The 22,500-nt window shown below is 44.3% G+C and overlaps 1 protein-coding gene across 1 annotated transcript in view; it reads left to right on the top strand.

Moving 5' to 3' along the window:
- LOC140369175 (paired box protein Pax-3-A-like) overlaps window positions 1-22,500 on the top strand; it is a 62,610-nt gene that overhangs the window by 6,254 nt on the left and 33,856 nt on the right. The window lies entirely within an intron of this gene.

Here is a 22,500-nt window from a genome sequence, read left to right as displayed (position 1 = left end):
GTCACTAATACTGTAGTACTACTGTAGTACTGCAGGAGGTACCATCGTCACTAATACTGTAGTACTACTGTAGTACTGCAGGAGGTACCATCGTCACTAATACTGTAGTACTGCTTTTGAAACTCTCCTCTCACTGTATTTCTTGTTGACGTCACTGACTCGTTCTAAACTCATATTTAAGTTAAAAACAGCTGAAGCTTTTACACAAACGTCACATGAAGAGTTTCAAACATGAGACAGAAAATGTGCTTCTGGAATTCACTTTTGTGTCGAAATGTTTTGTACTTGGCCCAGACTCGGGCCCTGGCCCGAGTCTGGGCCAGGGCCCATCACGTAATGGGTCGTCTTATTGTGCGTGTGAGCCTGACGTTACACGCGTCAGTTTAAATGTTAGATGTGGTATTATTGTCATAATTTGCAGCGTTTAAGGGAAAACGAGGCACTTTGTTTGCGAATAAACAGAGATTCGTCCGTGTTAAAAAGTGTGAGGTGTTTTCAGTTCTGAGACTGAAAAGATTCATCTTTAGTCGTGTTTTTTACGTCTGACATTTGGTGATGGATGTGTATTTGAAAAGAAAAGGAAACATTTTTTAGTCGTTACGTCTAATTATGTCATAACCGAGTCATTTAAGTCTGAGTTTGATCTGTGAGCTCTGAACTCTGGAACATGAAGAATGCCCCAGAATGACATACATTGTCCCGTCGAAGGCAGAAGAGCATTAAAAAGCCTTTGGATCAATGGCCGTCTGTTCCCTGGAGAGACGTGGCCTGGAGGGCCGGCTCTGAGCCGCTCTGAGCGGCTCTGAGCGGCTCAGAGCGGCTCCACCACAAAAACACCACCCAAAGTGAGCCAGAAGTGAGCCAGAGAAGCCTCAAGTCCAGGCCACCTTGGAACTTTTAAAATAAAGCACCAAAACAAGAGTAAAAACACAACAGAGACAAACCAAGTGACCTGTTTTAGTCCTGTTTTAGACCTGTTTTAGTCCTGTTTTAGACCTGTTTTAGTCCTGTTTTAGTCCTGGTTTAGTCCTGGTTTAGACCTGTTTTAGTCCTGTTTTAGTCCTGTTTTAGTCCTGGTTTAGTCCTGTTTTAGTCCTGGTTTAGTCCTATTTTAGTCCTGGTTTAGTCCTGTTTTAGTCCTGGTTTAGTCCTGATTTAGTCCTGGTTTAGTCCTGTTTTAGACCTGGTTTAGTCCTGGTTTAGTCCTGTTTTAGTCCTGGTTTAGTCCTGGTTTAGACCTGTTTTAGTCCTGTTTTAGTCCTGTTTTAGTCCTGTTTTAGTCCTGTTTTAGTCCTGGTTTAGTCCTGGTTTAGTCCTGTTTTAGTCCTGTTTTAGTCCTGTTTTAGTCCTGTTTTAGTCCTGGTTTAGTCCTGGTTTAGTCCTGTTTTAGTCCTGTTTTAGTCCTGGTTTAGTCCTGGTTTAGTCCTGTTTTAGTCCTGCTTTAGTCCTGTTTTAGACCTGGTTTAGTCCTGGTTTAGTCCAAAGTCCTCCTCATGTTCATGAGTTTTATCCTTTGTCTAAGTCTTTGCAGCTTCTTTTTGCTTGGTGTCTTATCTAACTCTTAAACCCTATAAAAGCAGGGTTCTGATCTGCTGGATGTCTCGCCCACATCTCCTCACACATATTAACTCCTCTGAATGCTACGCTCACGTTCACGGGGAGAACTTTATTTGGTGAAAGTCGATCCTGCAAAAAGCCAAATGGAATCAAGGGCCCGGCGCAGCGAGACGTCCTCATGTCATAATTAAGTTTACTCAAGCGCATTCCTCCGTTTGGGCCCCGGCTTTGGCCCCGGCTCGCTCTCATTTTGGTTTCCAGAACCAGAACCAGGACCTGGACCTGGACCTGGACCAGAACCAGAACCAGAACCAGGACCTGGACCAGAACCAGGACCTGGACCAGAACCAGAACCAGAACCAGGACCTGGACCAGAACCAGGACCTGGACCAGAACCAGAACCAGGACCTGGACCAGAACCAGAACCAGGACCTGGACCAGAACCAGGACCTGGACCAGAACCAGAACCAGAACCAGAACCAGGACCTGGACCAGAACCAGAACCAGGACCTGGACCAGAACCAGAACCAGAACCAGGACCTGGACCAGAACCAGAACCAGGACCTGGACCAGAACCAGGACCTGGACCAGAACCAGAACCAGGACCTGGACCAGAACCAGGACCTGGACCAGAACCAGAACCAGAACCAGAACCAGAACCAGCTGGACTAAACAATGATTCAGAGTTATCACTTTTTACGTTTGTGGTGCTTTTGGGGTTAAAGCTGTTGGTTTGCGCGTTCGCTTGTGTTGAGTTTAAAGTTTCGAGTCAACGTTCACAAAGGCTCGTCGTGGAAACCAAACACACCAGGAGGGGGCGGGGCATGCAGCTGTCAATCATGTGACTGATGATGCTTGACTCATTCACTGCTTTGTTAACTAATTAGCTCCCACTGCTTTTGTGTCACAGCGGCTTAAAGGGCGAAGGGATTTGGGAAAATTGGTTTAAAATGTTTCATATTTGATGCTTTTATTTGTTTTTTCCTGAGGTAAAAGTAAAAGTACAACGTAGTCCAAGAAAAGAATCAATAAGAGTAAAAACATAACTTTCTGCACGTAACATCTGATTTAAGATGTTTTTATGTTATTGAATCAATTTGAACCCAAAAATGTATGGAACACAAACTGTTGTTTTCTCAATAAAGTGCAGCTCTTGAACAAGCGCCTGAAGTATGCTCCAAAAGTACATTCTAAAGTACATTCTAAAGTACAGTCTAAAGTACATTCTAAAGTACATTCTAAAGTACACTCTAAAGTACAGTCTAAAGTACATTCTAAAGTACATTCTAAAGTACAGTCTAAAGTACATTCTAAAGTACATTCTAAAGTACACTCTAAAGTACAGTCTAAAGTACATTCTAAAGTACACTCTAAAGTACAGTCTAAAGTACATTCTAAAGTACATTCTAAAGTAAAGTCTAAAGTACATTCTAAAGTACACTCTAAAGTACAGTCTAAAGTACATTCTAAAGTACAGTTTAAAGTACATTCTAAAGTACATTCTAAAGTACAGTCTAAAGTACATTCTAAAGTACAGTCTAAAGTACATTCTAAAGTACATTCTAAAGTACACTCTAAAGTACAGTCTAAAGTACATTCTAAAGTACACTCTAAAGTACAGTCTAAAGTACATTCTAAAGTACAGTCTAAAGTACATTCTAAAGTACATTCTAAAGTACAGTCTAAAGTACATTCTAAAGTACAGTCTAAAGTACATTCTAAAGTACACTCTAAAGTACAGTCTAAAGTACATTCTAAAGTACATTCTAAAGTACACTCTAAAGTACAGTCTAAAGTACATTCTAAAGTACATTCTAAAGTACATTCTAAAGTACAGTCTAAAGTACATTCTAAAGTACATTCTAAAGTACAGTCTAAAGTACATTCTAAAGTACATTCTAAAGTACACTCTAAAGTACAGTCTAAAGTACATTCTAAAGTACACTCTAAAGTACAGTCTAAAGTACATTCTAAAGTACAGTCTAAAGTACATTCTAAAGTACACTCTAAAGTACAGTCTAAAGTACATTCTAAAATACATTCTAAAGTACAGTCTAAAGTACATTCTAAAGTACATTCTAAAGTACACTCTAAAGTACAGTCTAAAGTACATTCTAAAGTACACTCTAAAGTACAGTCTAAAGTACATTCTAAAGTACAGTCTAAAGTACATTCTAAAGTACATTCTAAAGTACAGTCTAAAGTACATTCTAAAGTACAGTCTAAAGTACATTCTAAAGTACATTCTAAAGTACACTCTAAAGTACAGTCTAAAGTACATTCTAAAGTACATTCTAAAGTACACTCTAAAGTACAGTCTAAAGTACATTCTAAAGTACATTCTAAAGTACACTCTAAAGTACATTCTAAAGTACATTCTAAAGTACATTCTAAAGTACAGTCTAAAGTACAGTCTAAAGTACATTCTAAAGTACATTCTAAAGTACACTCTAAAGTACAGTCTAAAGTACATTCTAAAGTACAGTCTAAAGTACAGTCTAAAGTACATTCTAAAGTACAGTCTAAAGTACATTCTAAAGTACAGTTTAAAGTACAGTTTAAAGTACATTCTAAAGTACATTCTAAAGTACAGTCTAAAGTACATTCTAAAGTACAGTCTAAAGTACATTCTAAAGTACATTCTAAAGTACACTCTAAAGTACAGTCTAAAGTACATTCTAAAGTACACTCTAAAGTACAGTCTAAAGTACATTCTAAAGTACAGTCTAAAGTACATTCTAAAGTACATTCTAAAGTACAGTCTAAAGTACATTCTAAAGTACAGTCTAAAGTACATTCTAAAGTACATTCTAAAGTACAGTCTAAAGTACAGTCTAAAGTACATTCTAAAGTACATTCTAAAGTACACTCTAAAGTACAGTCTAAAGTACATTCTAAAGTACATTCTAAAGTACACTCTAAAGTACAGTCTAAAGTACATTCTAAAGTACATTCTAAAGTACATTCTAAAGTACAGTCTAAAGTACATTCTAAAGTACATTCTAAAGTACACTCTAAAGTACATTCTAAAGTACACTCTAAAGTACAGTCTAAAGTACATTCTAAAGTACAGTCTAAAGTACATTCTAAAGTACATTCTAAAGTACAGTCTAAAGTACATTCTAAAGTACAGTCTAAAGTACATTCTAAAGTACATTCTAAAGTACACTCTAAAGTACAGTCTAAAGTACATTCTAAAGTACATTCTAAAGTACACTCTAAAGTACAGTCTAAAGTACATTCTAAAGTACATTCTAAAGTACACTCTAAAGTACAGTCTAAAGTACATTCTAAAGTACATTCTAAAGTACAGTCTAAAGTACAGTCTAAAGTACATTCTAAAGTACATTCTAAAGTACACTCTAAAGTACAGTCTAAAGTACATTCTAAAGTACATTCTAAAGTACATTCTAAAGTACAGTCTAAAGTACAGTCTAAAGTACATTCTAAAGTACATTCTAAAGTACATTCTAAAGTACAGTCTAAAGTACATTCTAAAGTACATTCTAAAGTACAGTCTAAAGTACAGTCTAAAGTACATTCTAAAGTACACTCTAAAGTACAGTCTAAAGTACATTCTAAAGTACAGTCTAAAGTACATTCTAAAGTACACTCTAAAGTACAGTCTAAAGTACATTCTAAAATACATTCTAAAGTACAGTCTAAAGTACATTCTAAAGTACATTCTAAAGTACACTCTAAAGTACAGTCTAAAGTACATTCTAAAGTACACTCTAAAGTACAGTCTAAAGTACATTCTAAAGTACAGTCTAAAGTACATTCTAAAGTACATTCTAAAGTACAGTCTAAAGTACATTCTAAAGTACAGTCTAAAGTACATTCTAAAGTACATTCTAAAGTACACTCTAAAGTACAGTCTAAAGTACATTCTAAAGTACATTCTAAAGTACACTCTAAAGTACAGTCTAAAGTACATTCTAAAGTACATTCTAAAGTACACTCTAAAGTACAGTCTAAAGTACATTCTAAAGTACATTCTAAAGTACATTCTAAAGTACAGTCTAAAGTACAGTCTAAAGTACATTCTAAAGTACATTCTAAAGTACATTCTAAAGTACAGTCTAAAGTACATTCTAAAGTACACTCTAAAGTACAGTCTAAAGTACATTCTAAAGTACAGTCTAAAGTACATTCTAAAGTACAGTTTAAAGTACAGTTTAAAGTACATTCTAAAGTACATTCTAAAGTACAGTCTAAAGTACATTCTAAAGTACAGTCTAAAGTACATTCTAAAGTACATTCTAAAGTACACTCTAAAGTACAGTCTAAAGTACATTCTAAAGTACACTCTAAAGTACAGTCTAAAGTACATTCTAAAGTACAGTCTAAAGTACATTCTAAAGTACAGTCTAAAGTACATTCTAAAGTACATTCTAAAGTACAGTCTAAAGTACAGTCTAAAGTACATTCTAAAGTACATTCTAAAGTACACTCTAAAGTACAGTCTAAAGTACATTCTAAAGTACATTCTAAAGTACACTCTAAAGTACAGTCTAAAGTACATTCTAAAGTACATTCTAAAGTACAGTCTAAAGTACAGTCTAAAGTACATTCTAAAGTACATTCTAAAGTACACTCTAAAGTACAGTCTAAAGTACATTCTAAAGTACACTCTAAAGTACAGTCTAAAGTACATTCTAAAGTACAGTCTAAAGTACATTCTAAAGTACATTCTAAAGTACAGTCTAAAGTACATTCTAAAGTACAGTCTAAAGTACATTCTAAAGTACATTCTAAAGTACACTCTAAAGTACAGTCTAAAGTACATTCTAAAGTACATTCTAAAGTACACTCTAAAGTACAGTCTAAAGTACATTCTAAAGTACATTCTAAAGTACACTCTAAAGTACAGTCTAAAGTACATTCTAAAGTACATTCTAAAGTACAGTCTAAAGTACAGTCTAAAGTACATTCTAAAGTACATTCTAAAGTACACTCTAAAGTACAGTCTAAAGTACATTCTAAAGTACATTCTAAAGTACATTCTAAAGTACAGTCTAAAGTACAGTCTAAAGTACATTCTAAAGTACATTCTAAAGTACATTCTAAAGTACAGTCTAAAGTACATTCTAAAGTACATTCTAAAGTACAGTCTAAAGTACAGTCTAAAGTACATTCTAAAGTACGTTCTAAAGTACATTCTAAAGTACACTCTAAAGTACGTTCTAAAGTACAGTCTAAAGTACATTCTAAAGTACGTTCTAAAGTACATTCTAAAGTACATTCTAAAGTACAGTCTAAAGTACAGTCTAAAGTACATTCTAAAGTACATTCTAAAGTACATTCTAAAGTACATTCTAAAGTACATTCTAAAGTACATTCTAAAGTACATTCTAAAGTACGGTCTAAAGTACAGTCTAAAGTACATTCTAAAGTACATTCTAAAGTACATTCTAAAGTACATTCTAAAGTACATTCTAAAGTACATTCTAAAGTACAGTCTAAAGTACATTCTAAAGTACGTTCTAAAGTACATTCTAAAGTACATTCTAAAGTACAGTCTAAAGTACAGTCTAAAGTACATTCTAAAGTACAGTCTAAAGTACAGTCTAAAGTACATTCTAAAGTACATTCTAAAGTATCCATGTATTGTGTCCATGGCAGGAGTTCTGAGGCCCAAGTTCATCATTGTAAAGTTCAGGGGTAAATGCTGTATCAGAGCGTGGTGAACTTCACTCACATATTTGTGATCGACAGGACAGTCCCAGGTCACGTGACAGTGGTTCACCTCCTGGTGGCGCTGTTTCTACAACAGTTGCATTTCCCTGGCAATAATAAGACCTTTGACCTGGAGTTATGAGGAAAGTAGGCGCCTCTCCCCGTATAAGGGCATGAATGTGGGGCTGCTCTGAGATGTTCCCTCTCTTCATCTGTCAAAACAAGATGAGCTTCTCTTTCATTTGATTCTAATATATTTAGTAAACTATTTGTCCAGATTAGAAATGCATTGATATAATTTAAATATGATTCCCCTTGAAAGTTCAGATTTATAAGGTTTAGTAAAATTTAATTCAGAGGGTTATAATGGTCATCACTTTGTTTAATGTCTTTTCTTGCATGTGATTCTCTTTTACATCTGGTGAAAAACCTTTTGACCTTTTGTCCTCCAGACCTTGAGTCTCAGCTCAGTTCTATTTGTACAAAACCTTTGGTCATAAAGTTTTACCAGTTTAAGATTGTAACATGTGTGTTTAATTTGTTCTGATCAGCTCCTTCCATGTCGTAAGAACTGATTTGAGCCAGGGATTCTTCACTTCCTCCTCATGACTCAAGCGTCTGTCATCTGCAGTAAGAACTGTACAGGAACCTCAGGCACCACATGACTCTCAGTATAAGAACTGTACAGGAACCTCAGGCACCACATGACTCTCAGTATAAGACCTGTACAGGAACCTCAGGCACCACATGACTCTCAGTATAAGAACTGTACAGGAACCTCAGGCACCACATGACTCTCAGTATAAGAACTGTACAGGAACCTCAGGCACCACATGACTCTCAGTATAAGACCTGTACAGGAACCTCAGGCACCACATGACTCTCAGTATAAGAACTGTACAGGAACCTCAGGCACCACATGACTCTCAGTATAAGACCTGTACAGGAACCTCAGGCACCACATGACTCTCAGTATAAGACCTGTACAGGAACCTCAGGCACCACATGACTCTCAGTATAAGACCTGTACAGGAACCTCAGGCACCACATGACTCTCAGTATGAGACCTGTACAGGAACCTCAGGCACCACATGACTCTCAGTATAAGACCTGTACAGGAACCTCAGGCACCACATGACTCTCAGTATAAGAACTGTACAGGAACCTCAGGCACCACATGACTCTCAGTATAAGACCTGTACAGGAACCCCCGGCACCACATGACTCTCAGTATAAGACCTGTACAGGAACCTCAGGCACCACATGACTCTCAGTATAAGACCTGTACAGGAACCTCAGGCATCACATGACTCTCAGTATAAGACCTGTACAGGAACCCCCGGCACAGTCAAAGTAAAAGTATGAATGTTCTTTAAGAGTAAAAGGCTAAAGTATTTGTCACTCAGATATTCAGAGCTGTTGAATCGTTAGATGTCGTGAAGTCAACAAAGGTCAGATCAAAGTTCTGCCTTGAACTCAAAACCTTGAGTCAGAATGTCACACGTAGTTTGTACTTTTCAGTCCCATGAAGAAGGTTCAGATCTGCTCTCCCACGCGGTGAAGTAAAAGTATCCACTATTACTTGAGTACTTTGTGTTGGCTCTTTCCTGCACGTTCTACTTCCTGTGCCCACTTTGCCTGAGCACATGTAAAGGTTGTGAGTCCCAAACGTCCCAAACGCATTTACATTTACACACGTCCATCTTTTCTTCGGCGAGTTCCACAGATGGTCCCTAATGTGTCCAGAGCCATTATCTGACCAGCATCTGCCCGCTCTGACTTCTATGTACTGTTTAATGCAGTGGTCCAGTCACTCAGCCCCTGGGCCGCTCAATGGGCCGCTCAATGGGCCCAGCGTGGCTCGTCCCGCCCAAGTAAACGCTGTCCTCTGGGCCTTTTGTTTCGGGCTTTTTAGAGCTTGTGAAGAGGGCGGGGCCGGAGCGGGCGACATGTCACAGTTTATCCTCCACGAGCCCCCGAGTCTGTGGGACGTCCCAGTGAAGAGGGGCGCAAGACGGGCCACATATGGTCAGGCAACTCCCCCGTGCACACACACACATACACAACACAAACATACACATACACAACACACAAACACACACACACACATACACATACACAACACACAACACACAAACACACACACACACATACACATACACAACACACAACACACACACACACACACAACACACACACACACACACACACAACACAACACACAAAACACACACAACACACACACACAACGCACAAACTCCTCCTCCCACCACACAACAGGAGCCATTTTGGCTCTTTCTTGGCTCCAGGTCTCTTTCCCTTCGCTCTCTCAGCGCCTGCAGTTTGGTTAAATTAAACACTTTTCCTCCTCCTCCTCCTCCCCTCTCCTCCCCCCTCCTTATGCAGCTCCCGGGCCTCACGCTGCCATCGTTTAAGGCTCATCTTTTCTGCCATTTCGATGAAGCGACAAGAGCCGGTTGGAAGTGAAGCTCACGGGGGCATAAGTGGTGCTTTTAAAGATATGGCCTAAGTGTGCTTATGCAGGCGCAGATATGGAGGCCCGGAGGGGGTAAATTCATTGGCTCAGCCGGCTATTCCACGCTGCCAAATCATGGTGATCAGATCTGGAGGACGGAGAGGTAAAGCGAGGTATAAACCACTCTGAAACCACAGCTCTATGAGGCTGGAGGGAGTCCACGAGGGAGGGAGGGAGTCCACGAGGGAGGGAGTCCACGAGGGAGGGAGTCCACGAGGGAGGGAGTCCACGAGGGAGGGAGGGAGTCCACGAGGGAGGGAGTCCACGAGGGAGGGAGGGAGTCCACGAGGGAGGGAGGGAGTCCACGAGGGAGGGAGTCCACGAGGGAGGGAGGGAGTCCACGAGGGAGGGAGTCCACGAGGGAGGGAGGGAGTCCACGAGGGAGGGAGTCCACGAGGGAGGGAGGGAGTCCACGAGGGAGGGAGTCCACGAGGGAGGGAGGGAGGGAGTCCACGAGGGAGGGAGGGAGTCCACGAGGGAGGGAGTCCACGAGGGAGGGAGTCCACGAGGGAGGGAGGGAGTCCACGAGGGAGGGAGTCCACGAGGGAGGGAGGGAGTCCACGAGGGAGGTAGGGAGTCCACGAGGGAGGGAATCCACGAGGGAGGGAGGGAGTCCACGAGGGAGGGAGTCCACGAGGGAGGGAGTCCACGAGGGAGGGAGTCCACGAGGGAGGGAGGGAGTCCACGAGGGAGGGAGTCCACGAGGGAGGGAGGGAGTCCACGAGGGAGGGAGGGAGTCCACGAGGGAGGGAGTCCACGAGGGAGGGAGTCCACGAGGGAGGGAGGGAGTCCACGAGGGAGGGAGGGAGTCCACGAGGGAGGGAGTCCACGAGGGAGGGAGGGAGGGAGTCCACGAGGGAGGGAGGGAGTCCACGAGGGAGGGAGTCCACGAGGGAGGGAGTCCACGAGGGAGGGAGGGAGTCCACGAGGGAGGGAGTCCACGAGGGAGGGAGGGAGTCCACGAGGGAGGGAGGGAGTCCACGAGGGAGGGAGGGAGTCCACGAGGGAGGGAGTCCACGAGGGAGGGAGGGAGGGAGTCCACGAGGAGGTGGACGCACTTTTCTGCCACACTTTGAAAACCCGTGTTTCTGATGGAGCTGCAGCAAACTGTTCTATAAAACTACAGTCTTCGTTTGCTTGATTGATTAGTCGTTTGTGAATGAGATATTTACAATATTTGACGGAGATGAAGAGTCTTTTTGGGGTAAAAACGGCTTTGTCTGAGTCTGAAAACACTGATATTTTCATCACTAAAAAGTGATTTCCGATTTAACCAATGATAAAGTTCATTTGTAAGTGAGTTTCAGAAGCTTTTTCTGTGGTTGAAATTGTACTTAAGGTTTAAGGCGTTTACAAAAGGTCCAGGTCCAGGTCCACTTTGGATGCGCGGGCCACATTTACACACTTTGGATGCGCGGGCCACATTTACACACTTTGGATGCGCGGGCCACATTTACACACTTTGATGTTTGTTGTTGGAGAACATAAAGAGAGCTTTGTAAACGGGCCGGGGCCTCGGGCCACGGGCCACGGGAAAGACCGGGCGGGGCACGTGGACCGTCATGTGCTAGAGTCATGAAGCTTCAAGAGCCTTTCACTATTTTAGGTTTGATGGAAAGTTTTGAATAGAACGTTGTTGAGGTTAAATGAAGCTCCTCCTGTCGTCTCTGAGGCTGAAACGTCTCTGATCCAGAGAGAAGCTCAAACGGCTCCTGAACTGAGACTAATCCTGGAACTAAACCAGGACAAGACCAGGACAAGACCAGGACAAGACCAGGACTAAACCAAGTCCAGGTCCAGACTCAGCTGAGCTCGAACAGGACTTTGTTCTAAAATACTCTCTGTGAGGAAAATGTGTCACATATATATTATAATTATATAATTATAATCATAATATTTAACACTCTTTACAGCTGCACATGTGCCACTGACCTAACGTCACAGCCATGACTTTAAAAACATGTAAAAGTACAAGTTCTGCTGCCCCGCGTCCAAATCCAAATCCAAACATGATTCATCAAAAGTGTTAAAGTGAATTTAGTCGCTGGAAAGAGTGATTTGCATAATCCCTGAATGTGGCAGAAGAAAGAGGCACATGTGCAGTAACTGTTACTCCTGTCAATCACACGGCGTCAGCTTCAGAAGTCTCATCAAACCAGGGCCAAACCAGGACTAAACCAGGACTAAACCAGGACCAAACCAGGACCAAACCAGGACTAAACTCGGACTAAACCAGGACCAAACCAGGGCCAAACCAGGACTAAACCAGGACTAAACCAGGACTAAACCAGGACTAAACTCAGACTAAACCAAGACCAAACCAGGACTAAACTCAGACTAAACCAGGACCAAACCAGGACTAAACTCAGACTAAACCAGGACTAAACCAGGACTAAACCAGGACTAAACCAGGACCAAACCAGGACCAAACCAGGGCCAAACCAGGACCAAACCAGGACCAAACCAGGACTAAACTCAGACCAAACCAGGACCAAACCAGGACTAAACCAGGACCAAACCAGGTCTAAACCAGGACTAAACCAGGACTAAACCAGGACCAAACCAGGGCCAAACCAGGACTAAACCAGGACTAAACCAGGACTAAACCAGGACCAAACCAGGACTAAACCAGGACCAAACCAGGTCTAAACCAGGACTAAACCAGGTCTAAACCAGGACTAAACCAGGACCAAACCAGGTCTAAACCAGGACTAAACCAGGTCTAAACCAGGACTAAACCAGGACTAAACCAGGACTAAACCAGGACTAAACCAGGGCCAAACCAGGACTAAACCAGGACCAAACCAGGACCAAACCAGGACTAAACCAGGACCAAACCAGGTCTAAACCAGGACTAAACCAGGTCTAAACCAGGACTAAACCAGGACTAAACCAGGACTAAACCAGGACTAAACCAGGGCCAAACCAGCACCAAACCAGGACCAAAGCAGGACCAAACCAGGTCTAAACCAGGACTAAACCAGGACTAAACCAGGACCAAACCAGGACCAAACCAGGTCTAAACCAGGACTAAACCAGGACTAAACCAGGACTAAACCAGGTCTAAACCAGGACCAAACCAGAACCAAACCAGGTCTAAACCAGGACTAAACCAGGACTAAACCAGGACTAAACCAGGTCTAAACCAGGACCAAACCAGGACCAAACCAGGTCTAAACCAGGACTAAACCAGGACTAAACCAGGTCTAAACCAGGACTAAACCAGGACTAAACCAGGACTAAACCAGGGCTAAACCAGGACTAAACCAGGACTAAACCAGGACTAAACCAGGACTAAACCAGGACCAAACCAGGACCAAACCAGGACTAAACCAGGACTAAACCAGGACTAAACCAGGACCAAACCAGGGCCAAACCAGGACCAAACCAGGACTAAACTCGGACTAAACCAGGATCAAACCAGGGCCAAACCAGGACTAAACCAGGACTAAACCAGGACTAAACCAGGACTAAACTCAGACTAAACCAGGCCCAAACCAGGACTAAACTCAGACTAAACCAGGACCAAACCAGGACCAAACCAGGTCTAAACCAGGACTAAACCAGGACTAAACCAGCACCAAACCAGGACTAAACCAGGACTAAACCAGGACTAAACCAGGACCAAACCAGGGCCAAACCAGGACCAAACCAGGTCTAAACCAGGTCTAAACCAGGACTAAACCAGGGCCAAACCAGCACCAAACCAGGACTAAACCAGGACTAAACCAGGACTAAACTCGGACTAAACCAGGACTAAACTCAGACTAAACCAGGACCAAACCAGGACCAAACCAGGACCAAACCAGGGCCAAACCAGGACTAAACCAGGACTAAACCAGGACTAAACCAGGACTAAACCAGGACCAAACCAGGTCTAAACCAGGACTAAACCAGGACTAAACCAGGACTAAACCAGGACTAAACCAGGACCAAACCAGGGCCAAACCAGGACTAAACCAGGACTAAACCAGGACTAAACCAGGACCAAACCAGGGCCAAACCAGGACCAAACCAGGACTAAACTCGGACTAAACCAGGACCAAACCAGGGCCAAACCAGGACTAAACCAGGACTAAACCAGGACTAAACCAGGACTAAACTCAGACTAAACCAAGACCAAACCAGGACTAAACTCAGACTAAACCAGGACCAAACCAGGACTAAACTCAGACTAAACCAGGACTAAACCAGGACTAAACCAGGACTAAACCAGGACCAAACCAGGACCAAACCAGGGCCAAACCAGGACCAAACCAGGACCAAACCAGGACTAAACTCAGACCAAACCAGGACCAAACCAGGACTAAACCAGGACCAGACCAGGGCAAACGTGAGGGTCTTAAGTTTCTCCCTTTGTTCCTCCTGCTCCATATTTCTCGGCTTCTTTGTTGCCGTGGAGAGCGCGGGTCTTTGCCTCCGATTTCCACGCTCCATCTGTGGAATCCGTCATGGCTGCTCCGGCCCCTGTCAGTGGGGGCCTGTCACCTGCCCGGCGGGGGGCTGGAAGGGGGCAGGAGAGGGGCCTTTCAGGGGGCACTCCACTGTCCTGTACTTCAGAGGGGACAGTAACAGCGCTTGGGGGACGACAGAGCCGCTTGGGGCCGGGGCGTTGTTAGTGGAGCTAAATGGACTCAAGAGAAGATTCAGTGTGGCGGGGCATCTGGGCCATTGTTTCATTCATTCGATCTGTTGCCAGCGGTGGACACACTGTAAAAAAAGATCATCTCGCCTGGTTTAAAAGGACTTGAATCGGATTTGATGTAGAATATTTCACTGGTTTCAAGATATTTCTGACTTTTGGTCATAAAATAATTAAAATAAGTTTTAAAAAAAAAGAGAAAGGGAAATCTTTATAAGAGATTTGGTCATTTGGCTTGAAGTAAAATATTAAATTTAAAATAATCTTGGTCCATCAAATAAATAGATATTAACTTTTCAAAACATCTGAACTCTTTTAGACTTCATCACCGGCCTCCTGCTGGTGCCAGAGTCAGGACTAAACATGGAGCGGCCTCCTGCTGGTGCCAGAGTCAGGACTAAACATGGACCGGCCTCCTGCTGGTGCCAGAGTCAGGACTAAACATGGAGCGGCCTCCTGCTGGTGCCAGAGTCAGGACTAAAGATGGAGCGGCCTCCTGCTGGTGCCAGAGTCAGGACTAAACATGGAGCGGCCTCCTGCTGGTGCCAGAGTCAGGACTAAACATGGAGCGGCCTCCTGCTGGTGCCAGAGTCAGGACTAAACATGGACCGGCCTCCTGCTGGTGCCAGAGTCAGGACTAAAGATGGACCGGCCTCCTGCTGGTGCCAGAGTCAGGACTAAACATGGAGCGGCCTCCTGCTGGTGCCAGAGTCAGGACTAAACATGGACCGGTCTCCTGCTGGTGCCAGAGTCAGCACTAAACATGGACCGGCCTCCTGCTGGTGCCAGAGTCAGGACTAAACATGGACCGGCCTCCTGCTGGTGCCAGAGTCAGGACTAAACATGGAGCGGCCTCCTGCTGGTGCCAGAGTCAGCACTAAACATGGACCGGCCTCCTGCTGGTGCCAGAGTCAGGACTAAACATGGAGCGGCCTCCTGCTGGTGCCAGAGTCAGGACTAAACATGGAGCGGCCTCCTGCTGGTGCCAGAGTCAGGACTAAACATGGAGCGGCCTCCTGCTGGTGCCAGAGTCAGGACTAAACATGGAGCGGCCTCCTGCTGGTGCCAGAGTCAGGACTAAACATGGAGCGGCCTCCTGCTGGTGCCAGAGTCAGGCCTCCTGCTGGTGCCAGAGTCAGGACTAAACATGGAGCGGCCTCCTGCTGGTGCCAGAGTCAGGACTAAACATGGAGCGGCCTCCTGCTGGTGCCAGAGTCAGGACTAAACCAATCGTAAGTCCAAAGTGATTGAGGCTTTTCCTGCTCAAATCCCTGTGAAATGTGCCGGACGCCATCGCTGACCAGAGCGGACGTCCAGAGAATCTCACTGCGTCTCACCAACGCTGTGTCCAGTTTCAAACAACCGTCAAACCCACAATCGTCACGTTTCTCTTTTCCTTTCTGACGTCACGTGTTCAAAAGAAATCCTACATTTAGTCACATGATACGCTTCAGATGTTTATGCACAAAACCGAGGCGAGGCCTAAAATAAAGATTTACTTATTGAAAGTCCTTATGATGTCATATTTACAGGTTTGGAAACATTTGTGAGTCAAATGTCAATCACAGCAGAGGAAGTCCAGAGCACAGGGGGAAACAAACACGTGAATCTGTGAAAATACTATTTAAAAGTCAAGTTTACTGCACCAAAAGTGTAAAACGTCCGGAAAAGAACATCATTTGAGGTGTAATATTTCACCAATTTTGAGGAGGAAGTGACATCACAATTTCAGTAAATGACCCGTGTCTGTTTGAGCTGAAGGGTCATGTGACTTCTGATTGACACATTGAAGTGTCGGGACGTCACTGGTTGTGATCGTCTTCCTGAGGCTGCGTTCGGTCTCCAGCTCCGACTCGCTCAGGCTCAATGTTTCTTTACCAATTTAGCGGCTAAAGCGTGTTAGGTCGACTCCCACCGCTTTGGGCCGATCCAGGCGGGGATCAGTCTCACATGAGGGGCCCGCAGCTATTTGGACTCCTTGTATTTGATTGTTGTTTCCGAGGGGGAACTAATACAGTGTTGCACACAAAACTTCCCCCTGCATGTGCCGTGGGGGAATTAATTAAGTGTGACACACAAAATAAAGGAGCGGGCGCCGCGGCCTCGTGAACTCAGCCTCGCACCGATGGAGCGTGTGAAGAAGTGAGAGCAGGACTTTAAAGTGTGATCAGGGGAAACGCCCACTTTATGTGTGTTGGATTTAATTCAATTCACCAGTTCTTCAGGAGGAGAACCAGTTCTTCAGGAGGAGAACCAGTTCTTCAGGAGGAGAACCAGTTCTTCAGGAGGAGAACCAGTTCTTCAGGAGGAGAACCAGTTCTTCAAGAGGAGAACCAGTTCTTCAAGAGGAGAACCAGTTCTTCAAGAGGAGAACCAGTTCTTCAGGAGGAGAACCAGTTCTTCAAGAGGAGAACTTCTTCAAGAGGAGAACCAGTTCTTCAAGAGGAGAACCAGTTCTTCAAGAGGAGAACCAGTTCTTCAGGAGGAGAACCAGTTCTTCAAGAGGAGAACCAGTTCTTCAAGAGGAGAACCAGTTCTTCAAGAGGAGAACCAGTTCTTCAGGAGGAGAACCAGTTCTTCAGGAGGAGAACCAGTTCTTCAAGAGGAGAACCAGTTCTTCAAGAGGAGAACCAGTTCTTCAAGAGGAGAACCAGTTCTTCAGGAGGAGAACCAGTTCTTCAAGAGGAGAACCAGTTCTTCAGGAGGAGAACCAGTTCTTCAGGAGGAGAACCAGTTCTTCAAGAGGAGAACCAGTTCTTCAGGAGGAGAACCAGTTCTTCAAGAGGAGAACCAGTTCTTCAGGAGGAGAACCAGTTCTTCAAGAGGAGAACCAGTTCTTCAAGAGGAGAACCAGTTCTTCAGGAGGAGAACCAGTTCTTCAGGAGGAGAACCAGTTCTTCAAGAGGAGAACTTCTTCAAGAGGAGAACCAGTTCTTCAAGAGGAGAACCAGTTCTTCAAGAGGAGAACCAGTTCTTCAAGAGGAGAACCAGTTCTTCAGGAGGAGAACCAGTTCTTCAAGAGGAGAACCAGTTCTTCAAGAGGATAACCAGTTCTTCAAGAGGAGAACCAGTTCTTCAGGAGGAGAACCAGTTCTTCAGGAGGAGAACCAGTTCTTCAAGAGGAGAACCAGTTCTTCAAGAGGAGAACCAGTTCTTCAGGAGGAGAACCAGTTCTTCAGGAGGAGAACCAGTTCTTCAAGAGGAGAACCAGTTCTTCAGGAGGAGAACCAGTTCTTCAGGAGGAGAACCAGTTCTTCAGGAGGAGAACCAGTTCTTCAAGAGGAGAACCAGTTCTTCAAGAGGAGAACCAGTTCTTCAAGAGGAGAACCAGTTCTTCAGGAGGAGAACCAGTTCTTCAAGAGGAGAACTTCTTCAAGAGGAGAACCAGTTCTTCAAGAGGAGAACCAGTTCTTCAAGAGGAGAACCAGTTCTTCAGGAGGAGAACCAGTTCTTCAAGAGGAGAACCAGTTCTTCAAGAGGAGAACCAGTTCTTCAAGAGGAGAACCAGTTCTTCAGGAGGAGAACCAGTTCTTCAGGAGGAGAACCAGTTCTTCAAGAGGAGAACCAGTTCTTCAAGAGGAGAACCAGTTCTTCAAGAGGAGAACCAGTTCTTCAGGAGGAGAACCAGTTCTTCAAGAGGAGAACCAGTTCTTCAGGAGGAGAACCAGTTCTTCAGGAGGAGAACCAGTTCTTCAAGAGGAGAACCAGTTCTTCAGGAGGAGAACCAGTTCTTCAAGAGGAGAACCAGTTCTTCAGGAGGAGAACCAGTTCTTCAAGAGGAGAACCAGTTCTTCAAGAGGAGAACCAGTTCTTCAGGAGGAGAACCAGTTCTTCAGGAGGAGAACCAGTTCTTCAAGAGGAGAACTTCTTCAAGAGGAGAACCAGTTCTTCAAGAGGAGAACCAGTTCTTCAAGAGGAGAACCAGTTCTTCAAGAGGAGAACCAGTTCTTCAGGAGGAGAACCAGTTCTTCAAGAGGAGAACCAGTTCTTCAAGAGGATAACCAGTTCTTCAAGAGGAGAACCAGTTCTTCAGAAGGGGAAACAGTTCTTCAGGAGGAGAACCAGTTCTTCAAGAGGAGAACCAGTTCTTCAAGAGGAGAACCAGTTCTTCAGGAGGAGAACCAGTTCTTCAGGAGGAGAACCAGTTCTTCAAGAGGAGAACCAGTTCTTCAGGAGGAGAACCAGTTCTTCAGGAGGAGAACCAGTTCTTCAGGAGGAGAACCAGTTCTTCAAGAGGAGAACCAGTTCTTCAGGAGGAGAACCAGTTCTTCAGGAGGAGAACCAGTTCTTCAGGAGGAGAACCAGTTCTTCAAGAGGAGAACCAGTTCTTCAGGAGGAGAACCAGTTCTTCAAGAGGAGAACCAGTTCTTCAAGAGGAGAACCAGTTCTTCAGGAGGAGAACCAGTTCTTCAAGAGGAGAACCAGTTCTTCAAGAGGAGAACCAGTTCTTCAAGAGGAGAACCAGTTCTTCAGGAGGAGAACCAGTTCTTCAGGAGGAGAACCAGTTCTTCAAGAGGAGAACCAGTTCTTCAAGAGGAGAACCAGTTCTTCAAGAGGAGAACCAGTTCTTCAAGAGGAGAACCAGTTCTTCAGGAGGAGAACCAGTTCTTCAGGAGGAGAACCAGTTCTTCAGGAGGAGAACCAGTTCTTCAGGAGGAGAACCAGTTCTTCAAGAGGAGAACCAGTTCTTCAGGAGGAGAACCAGTTCTTCAAGAGGAGAACCAGTTCTTCAGGAGGAGAACCAGTTCTTCAAGAGGAGAACCAGTTCTTCAAGAGGAGAACCAGTTCTTCAGGAGGAGAACCAGTTCTTCAGGAGGAGAACCAGTTCTTCAAGAGGAGAACTTCTTCAAGAGGAGAACCAGTTCTTCAAGAGGAGAACCAGTTCTTCAAGAGGAGAACCAGTTCTTCAAGAGGAGAACCAGTTCTTCAGGAGGAGAACCAGTTCTTCAAGAGGAGAACCAGTTCTTCAAGAGGATAACCAGTTCTTCAAGAGGAGAACCAGTTCTTCAGGAGGAGAACCAGTTCTTCAGGAGGAGAACCAGTTCTTCAAGAGGAGAACCAGTTCTTCAAGAGGAGAACCAGTTCTTCAGGAGGAGAACCAGTTCTTCAGGAGGAGAACCAGTTCTTCAAGAGGAGAACCAGTTCTTCAGGAGGAGAACCAGTTCTTCAGGAGGAGAACCAGTTCTTCAGGAGGAGAACCAGTTCTTCAAGAGGAGAACCAGTTCTTCAGGAGGAGAACCAGTTCTTCAGGAGGAGAACCAGTTCTTCAGGAGGAGAACCAGTTCTTCAAGAGGAGAACCAGTTCTTCAGGAGGAGAACCAGTTCTTCAAGAGGAGAACCAGTTCTTCAAGAGGAGAACCAGTTCTTCAGGAGGAGAACCAGTTCTTCAGGAGGAGAACCAGTTCTTCAAGAGGAGAACTTCTTCAAGAGGAGAACCAGTTCTTCAAGAGGAGAACCAGTTCTTCAAGAGGAGAACCAGTTCTTCAAGAGGAGAACCAGTTCTTCAGGAGGAGAACCAGTTCTTCAGGAGGAGAACCAGTTCTTCAAGAGGAGAACCAGTTCTTCAAGAGGAGAACCAGTTCTTCAAGAGGAGAACCAGTTCTTCAGGAGGAGAACCAGTTCTTCAAGAGGAGAACCAGTTCTTCAAGAGGAGAACCAGTTCTTCAGGAGGAGAACCAGTTCTTCAGGAGGAGAACCAGTTCTTCAAGAGGAGAACTTCTTCAAGAGGAGAACCAGTTCTTCAAGAGGAGAACCAGTTCTTCAAGAGGAGAACCAGTTCTTCAGGAGGAGAACCAGTTCTTCAAGAGGAGAACCAGTTCTTCAAGAGGAGAACCAGTTCTTCAGGAGGAGAACCAGTTCTTCAAGAGGAGAACCAGTTCTTCAGGAGGAGAACCAGTTCTTCAAGAGGAGAACCAGTTCTTCAGGAGGAGAACCAGTTCTTCAAGAGGAGAACCAGTTCTTCAAGAGGAGAACCAGTTATTCAAGAGGAGAACCAGTTATTCAGGAGGAGAACCAGTTCTTCAGGAGGAGAACCTGTTCTTCAGGAGGAGAACCAGTTCTTCAAGAGGAGAACCAGTTCTTCAGGAGGAGAACCAGTTCTTCAGGCAGATGAAGAACCCGTCATCTGGAGTAGATGTTTCTCCAGGATCATCTGGATCCACATCATGGATGAGTCTGTTTCACTCTCGACAGGAAGTGAGAGAAGAAGAAGAAAAGACAATGAACAAACACAAGAGAAATTAAATATGAAATATAAAATAAGATAAGATATTCCTTTATTGTCCCACGTGGGGAAACTTCATTGGTGCAACGCAGGTAGATCCAGAAGAAAAGAACAGATCACTTAGAGGAAGTCTGAAAAACACTTTCAGTAGAAGATCTCCTATAAATAAAAACTCCCATAGACAAATAAATACATAAATACATAAATACCATTGCATGTGTCATGACAGTAATTGCACATGAATATGTGTCACGACAGCACATAGATTGCACATGCGAGTGTTCAGGACTAACTGTTTGTTAGAATAAGTGTTTATTAGAGGACAGAGCTCATACTTCCCCCAGAGTTGCTGCTAGGGCAGCGGAGCTGAAACTGTAGCTTTATATTTCTGTTATAACTGGTCTGACCATAAGTCATTTCAAAGAGGAACGTTTTAATCCTGGACTTAAATGAAGAGACTGTGTCGCCTCTTTAACATGGACAGGACTCGACCTCCTACTGTGCTTTTAGAGACTCTTGGCACCACCAGAAGGCCAGCATTTAGAGAGTGAAGAGCTCTGATTGGATGAGATGGTTCTATAGCATCTTTGAGGTGGGAGGGGCCATGTCATTTATGGCTTTGTAAATCAGGAGGAGGAGTTTAAATGTGATTCTAAACTGGACAGGAGCCAGTGAAGAGACTCCAGCACCGGTGTAATGTGCTCTCTTCTTTTTGTTCCTGTTGTAATCTTGCTGCTGCATTTTGAACCAGTTAAAGCTTTTTATGGAGCTTTTAGGACCTGCTGTGAGCAGGAGTTACAGGAGAATCGAGACGTTACAAATGCAGGAGACGTTTCAGCTTCACTTTTAGGCTGAAGTCTAGAAGTTTAGAAGGAAGTCTGGGAGTCCCTGGTTAGACTGCGGCCCCCGCAACCCGGCCCTGGATAAAGCGGTAGAAAATGGATGGATGGACTTTTAGGCCGGATTCTTCTGATTTGATCTTTTTTACACGGATGAAATAGTCTGTTTTACAGGCTTGATTTATATGAGCTTTAAATGAGAGCTCCTGGTCCAATCAGACATGTTTAGGACCAGCACAATGACCTCCAGCACAATGACCTCCAGCACAATGACCTCCAGCACAATGACCTCCAGCACAATGACCACAGCACAATGACCTCCAGCACAATGACCTCCAGCACAATGACCTCCAGCACAATGACCTCCAGCACAATGACCACAGCACAATGACCTCCAGCACAATGACCTCCAGCACAATGACCACAGCACAATGACCTCCAGCACGATGACCACAGCACAATGACCACAGCACAATGACCACAGCACAATGACCTCCAGCACAATGACCTCCAGCAAAATGACCTCCAGCACAATGACCTCCAGCACAATTACCACAGCACAATGACCTCCAGCACAATGACCATAGCACAATGACCTCCAGCACAATGACCTCCAGCACAATGACCTCCAGCACAATGACCACAGCACAATGACCTCCTGCTCAATGACCTCCAGCACAATGACCTCCAGCACAATGACCACAGCACAATGACCTCCAGCACAATGACCTCCAGCACAATGACCTCCAGCACAATTACCACAGCACAATGACCTCCAGCACAATGACCTCCAGCACAATGACCTCCAGCACAATGACCACAGCACAATGACCTCCAGCACAATGACCTCCAGCACAATGACCACAGCACAATGACCTCCAGCACGATGACCACAGCACAATGACCACAGCACAATGACCACAGCACAATGACCTCCAGCAAAATGACCTCCAGCACAATGACCTCCAGCACAATGACCTCTAGCACAATGACCACAGCACAATGACCTCCAACACAATGACCA

The sequence above is a fragment of the Eucyclogobius newberryi genome, unplaced genomic scaffold (assembly GCF_026437365.1).
Source record: "Eucyclogobius newberryi isolate DKJ021-1_F unplaced genomic scaffold, fEucNew1.0.hap1 SCAF_10, whole genome shotgun sequence".
In the NCBI taxonomy this organism is placed as follows: domain Eukaryota; kingdom Metazoa; phylum Chordata; class Actinopteri; order Gobiiformes; family Gobiidae; genus Eucyclogobius; species Eucyclogobius newberryi.
The sequence above is the reverse complement of the archived record's forward strand: the minus strand, read 5'-3'. Positions and strand labels throughout refer to the sequence as shown.